The sequence below is a fragment of the Saccopteryx leptura genome, chromosome 12, assembly GCF_036850995.1.
Source record: "Saccopteryx leptura isolate mSacLep1 chromosome 12, mSacLep1_pri_phased_curated, whole genome shotgun sequence".
NCBI classification, from domain to species: Eukaryota; Metazoa; Chordata; class Mammalia; order Chiroptera; family Emballonuridae; genus Saccopteryx; species Saccopteryx leptura.
Genome location: NC_089514.1, coordinates 55,035,140 through 55,052,958, shown reverse-complemented (window position 1 = coordinate 55,052,958; position 17,819 = coordinate 55,035,140). Strand labels below are relative to the sequence as shown.

Below are 17,819 nucleotides of genomic sequence, written 5' to 3'. Positions count from 1 at the left end.
GGCTGCAGTGCTTGCCCTCAGGGTGGAAAATTGCAAATTGCAGAATGCCTTCCTACTTGGGAGGGGACACTGTTTGCTCTTGTTTGCTGGAGAAGGGTTTTTCCCCCAGCCTGTTTTGAAAATTGATCAGAGAGAGGGAGTTTGGAGGGGCTTGGGAGACCTTCGAGAAAGGGAAGCAGTCTTCCCTGCCTGTTTGCTCATCCACTGTTACAAGACTCTAATAAACGGAATGGCCCACCATCCTCTCGCTCCAGAGTTCCTTTACCGTCTGCCCTAATCCAATGGGAACCTGCATGGCAATGGGAGTAGCCACTGGCCTTACACCACTTGAATAAAGTATAAAGCTTTTTTTTCTGCTTAAATACATACTAAATGTTATTCAAGACTCTGGAATTGTACCAGTTGCTTTCTGATTTATAGATGAAAGGGTCAATGGCAGAATAAATTGTAAGAGAAAATGAGTTCAAATACATATATTTACCACTACATACATACATATATATATGTTTAAAACTTAATTTAAACAGTTTTATTAAACTTGTGAATTAAGACATAACTTAAGTGTGAAACCAGCTATTTTAAATGCAATGAAATACTTTCAAGCTAGGTAGAAACATTTATAAAGAAAAATCATGTGGAAAAATATATAAGGTTATAACTATTATTGACAACAGCAAACGAACAGTACTCTAGTAGGAAAAATAGTGGTAGGAAATATAAGATATGATTACGAGGTTGATAGGAAGTTTCAAAATACTGAATAATTTAGATATTTCATAATTTAGTCTATTTCACCCTTTATATTTTCACAAAATAAATAGTGTAGTATATTTTCAGAGTAAAATTCCTATTCTCTCTGACTTTATTGCCAGAAGGAAGAGCTACAATTATATTATTCAATGTTGTGTTTCCACAAGCTTTTCTATAGAGCTATGTATGAAAACTAATCTAAAAGCAGATTGCCATCATTCAGATATCATCCACATAAGAGAAGTCAGAACACTTTTACTTATTAGCTTGCTTATTTATGCAGTACAGCCCATTTGGAAATAATTTTTTCAGATTTCCCATTTCAAACTTACCTTACATTAATTTACTTTATTCCAATTGTATTTGGAATGGGGTACATTTGAATACTTCAATTTGCCTAGAATTGTATGAGAATCTGATGAACAAGAAAAGACAGTTTATATTTGAAAAATATAAGCTACAACTAATTTCACCCTTGATGATTCCATCTTTACCCGTGAAATATAAAAATTGGGCCAAATTTAGAAATATGTATGTAAAGCCAGTATCCAAAGTTACTATCACAGCAGCCTGGCCCATGCAGGTTCACATTGGATTTGGACAGTCGGTAAAGAAACAACGGAGCCAAAAACTGGTGGGCCATCATCTTTAATCCTAGCTTGCACCTGGTGGGCAAGTAAAAACACACACTGGGTTCCAAAATCCACTCACATTCAGTGCTTACAAAGCTACTGACTTTATCCGAGTTTCCTAGAATCAAAACTTTTTAGCTCACCAGACTTATTCACCTCTGTTCCCCAACTCCTTCTTTCTCCCTGCACAAACTCTGCACAAACTGGCTTTTCCTTCAGCACTCTGCCATCTTGGCTGCTTCTCCTGGCCTCCTCTACATGGCCTTTCTCTGCTTTCTGCTCTCTAATGCTAATCTCAGGAACCAAGAGAGCAAGCTCCCGTTCTGCCCCCATTTTTAAGTGTAGAAATCAAAACCTTTAATCCAATATAGAAAATAAGGAAGTCTCTAATACAAAGTCACTTATCTGACGTATGATGGGATTGTACCACCCTACATCAAAAAGGGTGGGAAAGGCTTAGTCTTAAAACCAAGCCCCAGGCTACAAGGATTCTGCCAGCCCACAGCCCATCCCCAACACACATTAACTTCACCTGGGCAACAGGCTTCCATGTGGGCAGTGCCATCTTTAGCAAAGTGAGCATAATATATTTTATCTGCCCAACAATGTGTGTAAAAATAATGGCTTGGTTCATGTCACTATTTTCCTCAAAATAGAGTATTTTATAAATATTTAAGGAAAAGAGTAAGGAATCGAAATGATGTAATATATACAATCCTTAAATAAAATAAAACCAGATCAAAATGTGACACCTCCTTTTTTTTTTTTTTTTTCTAGGATATGATGTTGTAAAGTACCCAATCCACAATTCCATGGGTTTTAGTTGAGAAACCAAATTCAGATAAAATTTGAAAAGTTTTATTAAAGGAGGAAATTTATTAAATATGCCGGCCGCATATATCTTACACGGGGCAGAAGTCCCAAATCGTGGGTCTGATTAATATTCTAGGGGCTGGTTATCTGGTTATATACCCTTAATTATACATGGGTGGGGGAAAAGCCTGACATCACGGCATAAGCTTACAACCTTTGTTTTCACCTATACAGGTTTGGGAAAAGGATGAAGGGGGGATGGGACACAATTCATTAGCAAGTTCATAACATTTGTCTATAGGATTCATAAAAAATGTTTCTACGCATTAAAATTTACAAGGTAACATAACAGTAAAAATGTCACTGTACATATTAAAAGATATTCCTATATTTTCTAGTGTTCATGTGCCATTCCTTTGTTCAGATATATATATATCTCATATATTAACTACATGCTTTCGGGAGGGGAGGGATAGTTTCCATGGGGACAAATGCCTGTAAATGACCCATCAATATAAGAAAAGGTTTAATTTAATCTTTTCTCTTCCTGCACCTGGCTAGCTATTCACTGGCTTCCTCACAGGTGTGGGGGAAGTCAAAGAATCCAACTCTCCTTCCGTCTGCATTTACAACACAATGTCATCGGCCATTCCGGTTTTATGCTAATCACACAAGCATAGAAATCTCATCTACAAAATCTCTCTGTCCCTAGCCCAAAATAATAAAATGTTCTTTAAGCTTCCTTTTTTTTTTTTTTTACAGAGACAGAGAGTCAGAGAGAGGGATAGATGGGGACAGACAGACAAGAATGGAGAGAGATGAGAAGCATCAATCATCAGTTTTTCATTGCGACACCTTAGTTGTTCATTGATTGCTTTCTCATATGTGTCTTCACCAGGGGGTTACAGCAGACCCAGTGACCCATTGCTTGAGCCAGCGACCTTGGGTCCAAGCTGGTGAGCTTTGCTCAAACCAGATGAGCCCGTGTTCTAGGTGGAGACCTTGGGGTTTCAAACCTGGGTCCTTCTGCATCCCAGTCCAACGCTCTATCCACTACACCACTGCCTGGCCAGGCAAGCTTCCTAAAATATTAATATTAATTCTGTAACTTTTGATACCTTACAACAATGGTTGAGGATTTTATTTTTCTTCAGATCTTAAGAGTTGAAGAGATTCTGTAAACAACTGCTTTAAAAGTTGAAGTTGTTCAATGGTAATATAAAAGCCTTAAAATTCATGTTATGCAGAACTTTGAGTTAGGTAATTTACCATCTACTGCAAAAGGTGAGTGGTTAACTTTGTTTACTTCACTTACTCAATTATATTGTATATGTAAATTTATTGTCCGTATAAAAAATAGTATTCTCTCCTTTTTATTCTGATGTTATTTATTCTAAACAAAATTTAACTCTTAATGCTACAATTTATATCTTTCTCAGTGTTTTAGAAATTAAGAAATATATATTTTCCCAGCAATATTTATCTTATACTTATCATAATTTTATATATAGACTTGTTGGGGAAATAAGTTTGTAAAATGTGTTTTTTACGTTTGCTTGCTTATATTTTGCATTGGCCTGGGCAGTGCCATGTGAATGTAATCTGTGAAAGGCTGCAGTGCTTGCCCTCAGGGAAGCAGATTGCAAATTGTTGATTGCCTTCCTGCTTGGGAGGGGCCATTGTATTGGTAATGTTTGCTGGAGAAGGGATTTTTGACCAGTCTGGGTTTTGCAGGAAGAGTGCAGATGGGAAACTGGAGCTGAGGGGCTTTGGGAGCTCCACTGAAGCTGGTGTAGGTGTTGGTCAAATAAGTTTTTAAATATGATATATGTTTGCTTGCTTATAGTTTGCATTGGGTGTGGACGACAGGCCATAAGCGGGCAGGATGGTTATAGCCCAAGGTTTAGTTTTAAGACTAAGCTTTTCTCCACCCCCTTCACTGATTGCATGATGTGGGGTGGTGCACTCTCATGAGGAATCCAATTATGCCTCAGATAAGTGACTTTGTATCAGAGACTTCCTTGTTTGTATATTGGATTAAAGGTTTTGATTTCTACACTATAAAGTAGGGTAGACTGGGAGCTTGCTCTCTCAATTCCTGAGATTAGCATTAAAGAGGAGAGCAGAGAAAGGCCACATGGAGGAGGCCAGGAGAAGCAGCCAAGATGGTGGAGTGCTGAGGGAGAAGCAGTTTGTGCAGAATTTGTGTAGAGAGAAGGAGATGGGGAACAGAGGTGAATAAGGCTAGTGACCTAGAAACCTCTGATTCTAGGAAACTTGGATAAGTCATTAGCTTTGTGAGCACTGAATGAGTGGGTTTTGGAGCCCAGTGTGTGTTTTTACTTACCCTCAGGTGCAAGCTAGGATTAAAGATAATGGCCCACCAGTTCTTGGCTCCATTGTTTCTTTACCGTCTGTCCGAATCTAATGCAAACCTGCATGGGCCAGACAGCTGTGATAGTGGCTGTGCCTACTGGCTTTATAGTAGGCCTTTGATTCTAAGAGAAACTGGAGAAGATTCTCCTGATTGTGAAACTGGAGAATGTGTCAGGGCTTTGGGAGCCCTGAGTGAGAGGGAAGTGGTCTTCCCTGCCTGGTTGCTTGTCTGCTGGTGTGAGACTTTAATAAACAGAATGGTCCACCATTTTTGGGCTCCACTGTTTCTTTACTGTCTGCCCGAATCCAATGAGAACCTACATGGCCATAACAGCAGCAGCCACTGGACACACAAGACTAAATAATGTATTAAGCTATTAATTAATTTTTTGAGAAAAACCCATAATAGAAATGATGAACAATGTTAATTTTCGAAATGCATATATGTTGGTCAAATAAGTTTGTAAATATGATGTATATGTTTTATCACTTATAGCAGGGGTCCCCAAACTACGACCCACAGGCCACATGCGGCCCCCTGAGGCCATTTATCCGGCCCCCACCACACTTCTGGAAGGGGCACCTGTTTCATTGGTGGTCAGTGAGAGGTGCATAGTTCCCATTGAAATATTGGTCAGTTTGTTGATTTAAATTTACTTGTTCTTTATTTTAAATATTGTATTTGTTCCCGTTTTGTTTTTTTACTTAAAAATAAGATATGTGCAGTGTGCATAGGGATTTGTTCATAGTTTTTTTAAACTCCGGCCCTCCAACGGTCTGAGGGACAGAGAAGTGGCCCCCTATGTAAAAAGTTTGGGGACCCCTGGCTTATAGTTTGCATTGGGTGTGGGAGACAGGCTGTAAGCCAGCGAAGTCATTATAGCCTAAGGCTTAGTTTTAAGACTAAGCCTTTCCCACTCTTTTAATACTAAGATCTTTACAACATTCTTTTAATACTAAAATTTTATCAAAACTAAGCTTTTCCCCACATCCTTGATATTGCATGATGTGAGGTGGTGCACTCTTATGAGGAATCCCATTCATGCTCAGATAAGTGACTTTGTATCAGAGACTTCCTTATTTGTATATTGGATTAAAGGTTTTGATCTCTACACCAGTGGTTCTCAACCTTTCTAATGCCGTGACCCCACAATACAGTTTCTCATGTTGTGGTGACCCCAAACCAAAAAATAATTTTGGTGGCTACTTCATAACTGTAATTTTGCTACAGTTATGATTCGGAATGTAAATATGTGATATGCATTATGTATTTTCCGATGGCTTTAGGCGACCCCACCGGGGTCGCGACCCACAGGTTGAGAACCGCTGCTCTACACTATATAATGGGGCAGACCAGGAGCTTGCTCTCTCTCGGTTCCTGCTATTAGCATTCTAGAGGAGAAGCAGCCAAGATGGTGGAGTGCTGAAGGAGAAGCCAGTTTGTACAGAGTTGTGCAGAGAGAAGGAGATGGGGAACAGAAGTGAATAAGGCTGGTGAGGTAGAACTTTTGATTCTAGGAATACTCGGATAAGTTAGTGCCTTTAGGAGCCCTGAATGGAAAAGGAAGTGTTTTCCCACTGTGTGTATTTCTTGCTTGCCGGGTGTGAGCTAGGATAAAATGTTATGGCCCACCAGTTCTTGGCTCCATTGTTTCATTACCATCTGTCTGAATCAAATCATCCTGCACGAGCCAGGTGGCTGTGGCTACTGGCCATACAATATATTATTTTTAACAGTGGTCTCAAATATTAGCTGTTTCCCATTTATTAACTTTAGTTGCCCAGAAATTTACTGTCTAGCAATTAATAAAGTGCAAATATGCAAAATAGTAAATGCAAAGTGTATTAAATATAAATTAGATGATAGAAAATTATATTTGAAATGATTTCTCTCAAAGCTAATATGAAAATTGCACAAAATCTATATTCTAGTTTCACAAATGGTTTTCTACAAACATTAATATCAACATACTATATCATTTTTAATATAACGAAGAGAAAACTGTGACTTGTTTTTCACTATTTTCATAGATAAGGCAGGGCCAGCTCTGATGTCCTTTGAGAAAAGAGTCTATAAATGTAAGAAGAAAAGTTAAATAAAATTACTCAAAACTAATATTGGAAGATAAAAATGACAAGTTGGCTTTGATTCAACCTGACTCGCATGATGAGATTAAACAATAACACATTTGAAGGTATAAGTGGAACTTGGTGAAATTCTTATTACTAAAATGTCAGCTTGACTGGTATAGTCATTATCTATGTATACATAAAAGAGTTTCTGAGACCTGCAGAACTTGGCTTAGTGATCTAAGAATCCAAATTAGAAAGCCTAGACGGCCTGGAGCCACAGGTTTCAATCCTGTCAACTAACCCCTTCCTCTTTCTGAAGCAGATAAACCAGTTTCCAAAGAGCCAGCTGTTTGTGAGGGGTGGAGTGGAGAGCTCTCAATGACACCTATTCTTTCAAGACATTAAAGATTATTTTGTCTGTTTCGTGCAATAGCTTAACTTTGCATTTGCCACAATTCTGGGACCCAGACCAAAAATATCAGGTGGGCCAACAAACACCAGATCTCATTGGAGTACTTGAAATTTTAAAACATTTTTATTTCTTTTATTGAGACATATATACTTACAAAGGAATTAAGGATCAGATAAATAATTTTGTACAAACTCCAGGAAGATGACCTTTCATAATTAGATATTTACAAACGACTTTGATCATCCAGCTTAGAAAAAATAAAGCATCCAGTAGGAATCTCCACTGGGACTCCTGGGTCAGAAGGCAAATAGGATTCAAGAAAATGCAAAAACTACTGGACTCGGGACATTTAATCACTCAGACATCTTTTAGGCAACTAATGCAACCAGGCACGTGCACCTCATTAAAAGGAGTCCTCAGGTTTTCAGATGACAGCATAAGGGTCCAGAAATCAGAAATCTTAAGAATTCAACTGGTGGACTGAAACATTCTTATGTACTTTTTTTGAAAATCTGAAGGTGAGAATATATATAAAACAAAATTTCTCTTTTCTCATAAGAAGTACAAGAACACCATTAGAGTAAAATAGCACAATGTTCACTTTCAGGAAGGTGAAAGTAATATATTTATTTCAAATGTGTAAAGCCAGGAGGCATGGCCAGGGCTACCAACACAGCTGCCGCCTGGCCTATGCAGGTTCGCATTGGATTCGGACAGTCGGTAAAGAAACCATGGAGCCAAAAACTGGTGGGCCATAACCTTTAATCCTACCTTGCACCCGGCAGGCAAGTAAAAATACACACTGGGCTCCAAAACCCAGTCACACTCAGTGCTCACAAAGCCACTGACTTATCCGAGTTTCCTAGAATCAAAGGTTTCTAGCTCGCCAACCTTATTCTCCTCAGTTCCCCATCTCCTTCCTTATCCCAGATACAAACTCTACACAGACTGGCATCTCACTCAGTACTCCGCCATCTTGGCTGCTTCTCCTGGCCTACTCCACGTGGCCTCCTTCTGCTCTCTGCTCTGCTCTCTCATGCTAACCTCAGGAACCAAAAGCCAAACTCCCGCTCCGTTCCCATTTTATAGTGTAGAAATCCAAACCCTTAATCCAATATACATAATAGGGAAGTCTCTAATACAAAGTCACTTCTCTGAGGCATGATAGGATTGTACCACCTTACACTAAAAAGGGTAGGAAAGGCTTAATCCCAAAACCAAGCCCCAGGCTACAAGGATTCTGCCTGCCTTTAGCCCACCCCAACACACATTAATACCACCTGGGCAACGGCCTCTTTAACAAAGTGGGCATAATACATTTTATCTGCCCAACAAAATGTCATTTAGGTTTTGAGGATAATTAATAAAGAACAAAGAGAACAAAATCAGATAATCAGTATACTTCTCACATAAGTTCATGAAGAGGAACCAAATAGTCCTTGAAGAATTCAACCTATATAAATGGCAAAGTAGATAGACAAATAACTTCCTTTTTTTGTTAGAAAAGATTCAAATTTTTTTCCACCTAATTTTTATTATTTATGTTAGTAAAAAAAAATAGTGGTATTAACAGTTCTTTTTTTTTTTTTTTCTCCTGTGTGGCCTGGCCGGGAATCGAACCAGGGACTTCCACACGCCGGGTCGACTTGCAGCTACACCGATGCCACAAACTGCTCAAAGCCACAACCTTCCTCTCCCTTTCCTACTGCTGTCGGTTAACTGAAGCTGCATGTCTTCAGTTAGAACCTTAGAACCGAGTCTTCCAGGGCAGGAAAAGGTAATGTGCGGCGCACTGTGTACCACAGCCGATAGAATCCCCGAGTTCTCCCCTGGGCACCTCAGCTTAAGGACAGGGTGGTCATAACCCCCAGAAAACCCGCCGTGGCAGCTGCCGGCGCGGGGCCGCAGTGTCACTCGGGGGTGAAAGGGCTGCCCACAGAGGGCAGTCGGCCCCAGTTATGTGTGAGTACGTGCTCTTGTGCTGCAGCCTGACCCCCAGCGCCACACGCAGGTGCAACGGGGGCTGCTCAAAGGTAGCGCATAACAGTTTTTAAATAAAAGAAGTGTTAACCAAGTAACATAGGATTTAGAAGCTTCTATTCTTGTACTGAGTTTACCAAAAGCATGAGAAAGGTAATAGGCCTCATAGAAGTTATTCCATCTGCTTTTAAATAACCAATTAAGCATCATTGCAATGAACAAAATCCAGTGAAAATATTACTTTTATGAGGGCTATTTATTTATTTTTTATTAAGTGAGAGGAGGGGAGGCAGAGACAGACTCCTGCATGTGCCCCGACTGGGATCCACCTAGCAAGCCCCCTATGGGCTGATGCTCCGAGCGTGTTGCTCCATTGCTCAGCAACTGAGCTATTTTAGCACCTGAGGCGAGGTCATGGTGCCAGTCTTCAGCACCCAGGGCCAACATGCTCAAATGAGCTATGGCTGTGGGATGGGGGGGGGGGGAGAAAGAGAGAGAGAGAGAGAAAAGGGAGGGGTAGAGAAGCAGATGGTCATTTCTCCTCTGTACCCTGATGGAAATTGAACTCAGGACTTCCCACACCAGGCCAATGCTCTAGCGCTAAGCCAACTGGCCAGGGCCACAATGTGTCATATTTAATTCATAGTCGTTAACAATATTTTCACAGCCTTTTTTAACTAGGGCCATTATAGAGTTCTTTGGTTAAGTACAAGGTACTCCTAGAAAGTTAAAAATATGTATATTTTTAAAATCCCTCTCGGCTATGAAAACAGAACACACAAATAAGAATATTTTTCGGAAGACTATTGGAAGATTAAGTAATAACATTCTTTTTTTGAAGCCTCATGTATACACCAAATGCCAAAATATTTTAGAAGGAACTTGTTTATTTCAGAAATCAAGAATTGTTTGCGATTCAACAATCATTCCTTTATTACCTACAAAAAGGTTCAAAACACATAGCTGATAGATACGTGAATTCCAAACTGCCCTCTTGATGTTCCGCTTATCTGTCAGACCTCACCCTTGCTGGACTAATGACCCTGAGACAGAGGAATTCCAAAAAGCTGAAACCCGCCCCAAGGAGGGGCTCCTGACATACCAGGACTTTTGGTTCAACACCCACATGCTCGAAGCCCCCCAAGGAGTAGCATTCCGGACATGCCAGGACTTTTGCCTCAGTATTCCCTCAGGCTCTCCCAAACACTATATAACTGGCCCCTAGTCTGTAACCGGTGCTCTTCTCCCCCAGGAGGAGTGCCAACAGGGTTCCTTTCTTCCTTTCAATAAAGCCTGTTACTCTGGTCTTTCGGACTCCCATGGATTCCAACAATAGCAACAGCAGCTGCTGTCTCTAAATGCAGAAAATTGCCAGGAATTCAGGCTATAATTACATATAATGGACATCAATTTGCCTGTGGAGATTTATCAGTTTGCAATAAATACCCCAGGAATTTGCAGGTGTTACATTTTGCTACATTCAGCCATTGAAAGCAGTAGTAACTGTCAAGACCGCCACTTTTACACAGAAAACTTCAAATAGGCCTCTGAGATATATCACTAAACAGATGACTTGTGCTCACAAAAAGGCAGCCACCTGATTCTCAAGAAAATGAAGAACTCACAGCAATTGCAACCAAAAATTCACTGAACAATAGATTCCAACAGGAGTGCTCAAAAGAATTTTAGTTTACAATAAAGATATTGAGAGTTTCTTTGTTCTATCCTTGCTGCTTGAAAAAAATAATTTGGTTATGAAAGCTATCTGGCATTTAGTGTTTTACACAGCCTCTATCAACTTGTAAGAGCCTCAAGGGCAAGGCTTAAGTTTTATAATACAGATACTATATTAATGAACCAAAATGAATAGGTCCCATATGGGGACAAACTATTTTAATTTGACATGTCTTAGAAATTTGGGAATGTATGATGATTGTGCTTATGAATTTTTAAATTCTTAATTCCTAGCACTGTATTTTCCATATGTAACCATATAGAAGTTAACTCAAAAGTATTTTTAAATGATCAAATAATTAAAATAGTAATTAAAGCTATAATTAATTTAATAGTAATTAAAGTTTTCTTTTAGGTTCAGGACTATGTTCTGTCTATACAGTTAGAAGATTTTCTGCATTTCTTAATGTGATCTTAGTGAGTAGTAGCATATAATAATTTATTATTGTTGTGCCATCCTATCAACATGAATTAAACTACAGATTAAGCTATGAATCTCTTTTCAGCTGAAGTTTCAATAGGTACTTAATTAAGTATGAAAATATTTAAATTATCGCAATTTTATTGGTATCTCATAATAAATAGAAAAAGATGTACATTCACTAAAAAGATAAAATTTGCATATTATCGCCTGACCTGTGGTGGCGCAGTGGATAAAGCGTCGACCTGGAAATGCTGAGGTCGCCGGTTCGAAACCCTGGGCTTGCCCGGTCAAGGCACATATGGGAGTTGATGCTTCCAGCTCCCCCCCCCCCTCCTCTCTCTCCCTCTCTGTCTCTCTCTCTCCCCTCTCTAAAAATGAATAAATAAAATTAAAAAAATTAAAAAAAAAAAAATTTGCATATTATCCTATAAATATAGTCTGGATTAAAATCTTCAGTGCAGTTGAACAGAAAGTGTTACAGATTTCCATATTTTGGGTAAAATGGACTTAGCTATATTTACCTAATATCTAAACAGTCAAGCAAAATTTGAAAAATAATTTACATATTATTTCTTCCACTCAAAATTATCATTTGCTTAACAGTTTTTTATTGTTTATTATATTACTTAAATATTAGATAGTGATGGCTTTTAAACTTTAATAGTTTTTTATGTCCTATAACATCTAAACAACAAATTAATTGAGTCACTTCCATTAATTAGTCAATGAATTTCAGTAGTAAAAATTAATTGGGTGGATCAATTAGCCAGTGCAACTGGAACATTCCAAGAGCTGTACAATATTGTGTAAATTTCATTGCATTCATAAAGTCACCTAAGTTATGTGTAGATATTTTAGAGGGTTTCACTACAATAGTTCTTTTCTTTTAACATAAGAAGAGTCTGTGTTCAGCCTTGGTTTTCATTAAAAGAATCATTTATTTTTAAAAGGATTTGCTCTACTGTGTGTTTTAGGTTTTGACCCTCAAAATAACTTACTAGCATAAACTTTGTAGATTCATGGCCATTCGATGCTAATATTCAGTGTTTGAAAATAAAGTAGCAGGTTTAGAAAAAAGGTTGCTTAGTCACTGTATTTGCATGTTTATGTGTGTGAATTTGTGGGGAGAAAATAACTCCTCTTTGCATCAGGACTTCAGTTTTCATTGAATAGATAGAGTTGGAAGTTTTTAATTATCATTACTTAACATCTAACTGATAAATAGCTGCTTATTCAGTATATTGATGAGGTAGTTTAACTTTTTCTTTTATAAGATAAATGTTATTATTTTAAGATCATTTGTAGAACTATAGAATTCAGAAAAATACAACTTTTGTGTTTATAATTTAAGTTTGTTTCCAGTTTTACTTTTGAACATTTACTTATACTCTGAGTCATTGTTAGGATTTTCTCCCTCTTGTGCTGGTTATTAAGCTATTATTTTTTGGCTACAAATTCTGTGTTCTGTACTGTGCTTTGTGAGGCCAAAGCTGTGACTCCAAGAACTGCATTTCTCTATAACCAGCTGTCTCCCAGGTAGGTTTTACTAGAGGGTGATGGGAAGTCTGAAGGAGAAGGGACTCAGTTCCTTAATGTTTGCTTCCTGTTTCTTCTGTCAGCATTGCTCCAGCAATTAATTGTTCCTTACCTTGGCAGCAGAAGCGGTTTGCAACTGTTCCCTGCACTCCTGGAACTAGCCTCATCCTGTTCTCTGAAATACCAGCAGCAATTGTCAGACCCCCTCTCATCAGAGAGCTAAGTCTCAGGTGTGGAGGAACCCTTATCTGACCTTTTAAGGTAACAGCTCCAGCTGAGCACTGCTCTTTCCTCAGAATGCAGGGTCCCCTCACTGAAGGCAGGATCCGTAATTCAAATTCTACACTGCGGTCCAATCTCAACCTCTTCCCTTTGTCCCCCTGGTCCTTCCAAAGAAACTGCTCCCTTCAGTAACTACCTCTGTGACATCTCAATGTTCTCCATTTGCCTTTTTACTTCTCAGTTCCTGTAAACAATTTCTTGTATTGAATGTTTTCACTATTAAAACACCCAGTGTTTATTTTACTAGCTAGACCCAGATTGAACCCTCACTAATTATAACCAATCCTTTAGTTATCTCTCATAAGTGTAAGACAAGGTAAGAAGTAAAATTTGCTTTCAAGAGTTTTCAAAGTCCATTATTTAGTTTAAAGTCTATATTCATGTCTTCATTTTGGCTACATTCTATCTAAGTTTGAATCAGGTAATTGTAGAGATGGAGAGAGCTGGAGTAGATTTTATAGATCATTTGGTCCAGGGCTAATATGGAAAAGCACCTGAAAGTGAGAGTGTTCTTCAGAGATTTCATACCCATAAAAAACAACTGTAAAATAATGACATATTTAATTTTCTCACATGAACTGGAAACACTTTTTTTTTTTTTTCAGAAAAATATGACTTCATTACAACTGTGCAAAATAAATTATATCCTAAGGTTCAGAAAACATGAGATGGTGGTATAGCATGATTCGCCATTTCTAATTCCTCCCATTAATGTTACTTACGTGCTGATTCATACATGATATGGTTTGCTGATGCTTGTTAACTGGTCAGTTGTAGCAGAGGTCAAAGAACCATTATTGAGGAAAAGAAATCTTAAAGTTAGGGTAAATGGATGCATTATTCAATTGTAGTGCTGGAATAATTCAATCCAGTCCTGGAGTTTAAGAGTGTTTTAAAGACTTAATCTAATACCTTCATTTTATAAATGACATTTATTTCAAATAATCTATTGTCACTAGATTTGACTTCATCAGAAGTCAAAATCTTCTGATGAAACAAAGCTATTTTTTATTGTACTGTAAATATTTATTGTTAGGATGGAATGTGATTATATATTTTTTTCAATTTTAGATTATTTATAAAAGTTACTTAAGAATTTAGGGCTAAATTTGGGTAAAAATTGGACACTATGCAGAAAATATAGCTAAAAAATTTTAAGTGATTTGAAAAAGAATAAATTGTATCTGATTAAAAACTATTTCACTTACTTATAGGATTCTTTTCTGAAGTGTCAAAACCTATGATAAGGCAATGAAAATTCTTTAACAATTTATAAAATCCCACCAACTTAAATGCCAATAAAAATATGTCTGATTTTCACAGATATATATTTTAAAAAGTTTACCCTTGTCTGACCTGTGGTGGTGCAGTGGGTAAAGCATTGGCCTGGAACAATGAGGTTGCTGGTTCAAATCTCTGGGCTAGCCTGGTCAAGGCACATATAGGAAACAACTACTATGAGTCAATGCTTTCTGCATCTCCCCCCTCTTTTGTAGTCTCCCTCCCTCTCCAAAAATCAGTAAATAAAATGTAAAAAAAAAAAAACTTAAAGAAAGTGAACTGTTTTTTTTTTAAAGAAAAGTATACCCTAGATAGGTGTTTCGCAACGTGGGGCCCACGCCCCACAGTGGGGCAATTCGATAGTTAAGGGGGGCAATTTGAAAATGGACTCGACACGACTTTAACTCTTTCGCCCCAGGCCATTTAAATGCAATGCTAGATATCGGTGCCAAATTTAACAAAAAATGCAATTCTTAAATAATTGCGGTAAATAATTATTAAGTATAATTTCGTTTGACGAGACCAAAATATCAACGGGGTGATTGGTGTCATCAAATAAACTTCGTCCTGGGTTCACCGCGGAGCATGCCGTCTGCCGCAGGGAACCCCGGATGTTTTAAAAACTCGCTAAACAACGCAGTTATTCTCACCTAATTGGCCCATCGCAACTTCTGTAGTGTTTTGCATCATTCAGTTGGTGTTAGTTTGAAATAAGTGTCAGTCAAAACTGTTGTAAAAGCGCGTTGATTTAATAAATATACATATATATATTGTATAGATATAATTGGTAAGTATTTGATTTTATTTTTATTAATATTAAACTCTTTATTAAGTACTTCTTGCATTGGGGCTAGAAAGCACTAATATTTTATAAATATTGTTGGGGTTATAATAGTGCATGCACGACAATTTTAATTTTAGTAGCATAACTTTCCAGAAAATTTTGTCAAGTGGAAAAAATATAGATACCTTTTGATTTGCGGTGGTATGTAGTAAATGTGTTATATACATTTAAAAAATATGAATTTTTAGTATACATTTACTCTATGTCACATTGAATATATTTTAACACATATTTTAATATTAGTTTTTAATTGATCTTATTTTTATTTCTTATAGTCCATAGTAAAATGAGTGGTGCAAGCAAGAAAAAAACTCGTCAATATTCGGAGGAATATTTAAAATTTGGGTTCATACCCACTGTTCACAATGAGCGGATTCCTTTTTGTCTTTTATGCCAGCAATGCTTGACCAATGAATCAATGAAACGAGGTTGTCTTGAGGCACATTTGAAGACGAAACATAGTGCTCATATTAATTCAGATTTGAGTTACTTTAAAACTTTAAAAAAATTTTTGAAAGAAGAACAACATTAAAGTCTCTATTTACTGCTCATACTTCAACTAATAATCATGTTCTTGAGCTAGTTATCAAATTTCTTTATTCATCGCTAAAACTGGAGAAAATCACACTATAGGAGAAAGTTTAATAAAACCATCAATATCAGCATTTCTTAAAATGGTTCTTGAAAAAGATGACAAAGATGTAAAAGCTATGCCACTCAGTGACAATACTGTTAGCAGAAGAATAGACGAAATGAGTGAGAATATTGAAAAACATCTTATTGAAAAGCTGAAAACAAGAAAATTCTCCTTGCAAATGGATGAATGCACTTTGAGAGACAGTGAGGCAGTATTGATAACTTACGTAAGATATATTGATAAAGAACATTTTGCTGAAGAAATGTTGTTCTGTAAAAGATTAGAAAGCACCACTACCTCCAAAGATATATATATAATAAGCTAAAAAACTACTTAGATGTCAATGATATACCAATGAAAAATATAACATCTTATGCTGCAGATGGTGCTCCCAATATGATGGGCAAGAAAAAGGGCTGCTTAAAATTGATGAAAGATGCGAATCCAGAAATGATTCTTGTGCATTGTGTTATTCATAGGGAAAACTTGGTAGCTAAAAACATCTCACCTGTTCTGAATGAAATATTACATACAGTAATAAAGTGTGTTAATGCTATTAAAGCTAGTGTCAAATGTGAGCATCTTTTCAAGCTATTTTGTGAAGAACAAAATGAAGACCATGTGAGACTTTTACTTCATACTGAAGTAAGATGGCTATCTAAAGGAAACTGTTTGAAAAGATTTATGGAACTGTTTGATACTCTTAGTGATTTTTTAAGTGACAAACCTGAAATGAAGTATCTGTTAACAATAGATGGTAAAGCATTTGTGAGTTATTTAGCCGATATCTTTGAAAAACTAAATATATTAAATAAGCAACTTCAAGGGACAAATAAAACTCTTGTCGATGCAAAAGCAAAGATATTTGGTTTCATTACCAATATTGAGTTATGTCAGAAACATATTAACAACAAAAACTTGAAACAGTTTCATTGGCTCCAAAAATGTGAAGTAACTGATACTGCTTTACTTGTTATTGTCAATCATTTGAATATTCTATCAGCTGGTTTAAAAGAAAGATTTTCTGATTTAAAACAAATTGATTTCCCAACATGGATGACGCAGCCAATGTTAGTGGATTTGTCTGATATATCAAATATGCAGTATCAAGAAGAACTCGCAGAATTGCAAAATGATGAGTCAGTTAAAGCTTTATTTAATATCAAAGGAGTGATGGCATGGCTTTGTGAGGAAACAGAAATCAAATACCCAAATTCAACCAAATGTGCAAGAAAACTATTGTTACCGTTTCCATCTTCATTTTTAGCTGAATGTGGATTTAGTGCTGTAAATGATATACTGGTAAAAAAAAGAAATCGGCTGGATATAACACAACGTGGAGACTTGAGACTAAAGCTAACCAAGTTGGAACCTAATATAAAATCTCTGTGCAGCAAGCATCAAGCACAAGGATCACACTAAATTTAAATAATAAATTAATATAGAAAAATCTGTATTAAAATTATTTGGAATTTAAATTTCTGTTTTTCATTATATGTTTGGAAATTTTATTTACTGTGTTTTGTTAACAATTTCATAGTGATTTCTTCCTAGAACCTATCATTTATGTTTATTAAGTGAACAAATCAATTTTTTAATGTTAAAAATTATGTATGTTACATAGGGGGGGACATAAAAATTTTAGAAAGGTTAAGGTGGGGCATGGCACAAAAAAGGTTGGGAAACACTGCCCTAGATTGATAAACAAATTCAAATTTACAACCTTAATTTTTTTAAATTGATAAAAACAATTCAGGGCCCTAACTCCCTTGATTCATAGTGCTAATCAAGATAGAGTGGGCAGGTACCTTGTCTTCTCATTACCACAAGAGTCAGAGAGGCTGCCTGTGTCCAGACAGCCAGGACACTGGTTCACACTCAAATCAGTCTCACCATTAATCTCTCCCTTTCTTTATTGTTATGGCTTTTTAAGGCACCTCTACCATAGTATCAATCTAAATCTTATAGATTTGGGGTTCTTTAAGGGCAAAAGTGGTATCTTTCTCTCAATATCTCGTTTCTAGAAAATATAAAAAAAGTAAAAA

At 37.0% G+C, this 17,819-nt stretch overlaps 1 non-coding gene across 1 annotated transcript; it reads right to left on the bottom strand.

Moving 5' to 3' along the window:
* Positions 1-8,961: 8,961 nt before the first annotated feature.
* On the bottom strand, positions 8,962-9,096 carry LOC136384282 (small nucleolar RNA SNORA76). The gene has a single exon (XR_010747572.1). It is a non-coding gene; the product is annotated as a small nucleolar RNA SNORA76 (small nucleolar RNA).
* Between the last annotated feature and the right edge of the window lie 8,723 nt (positions 9,097-17,819).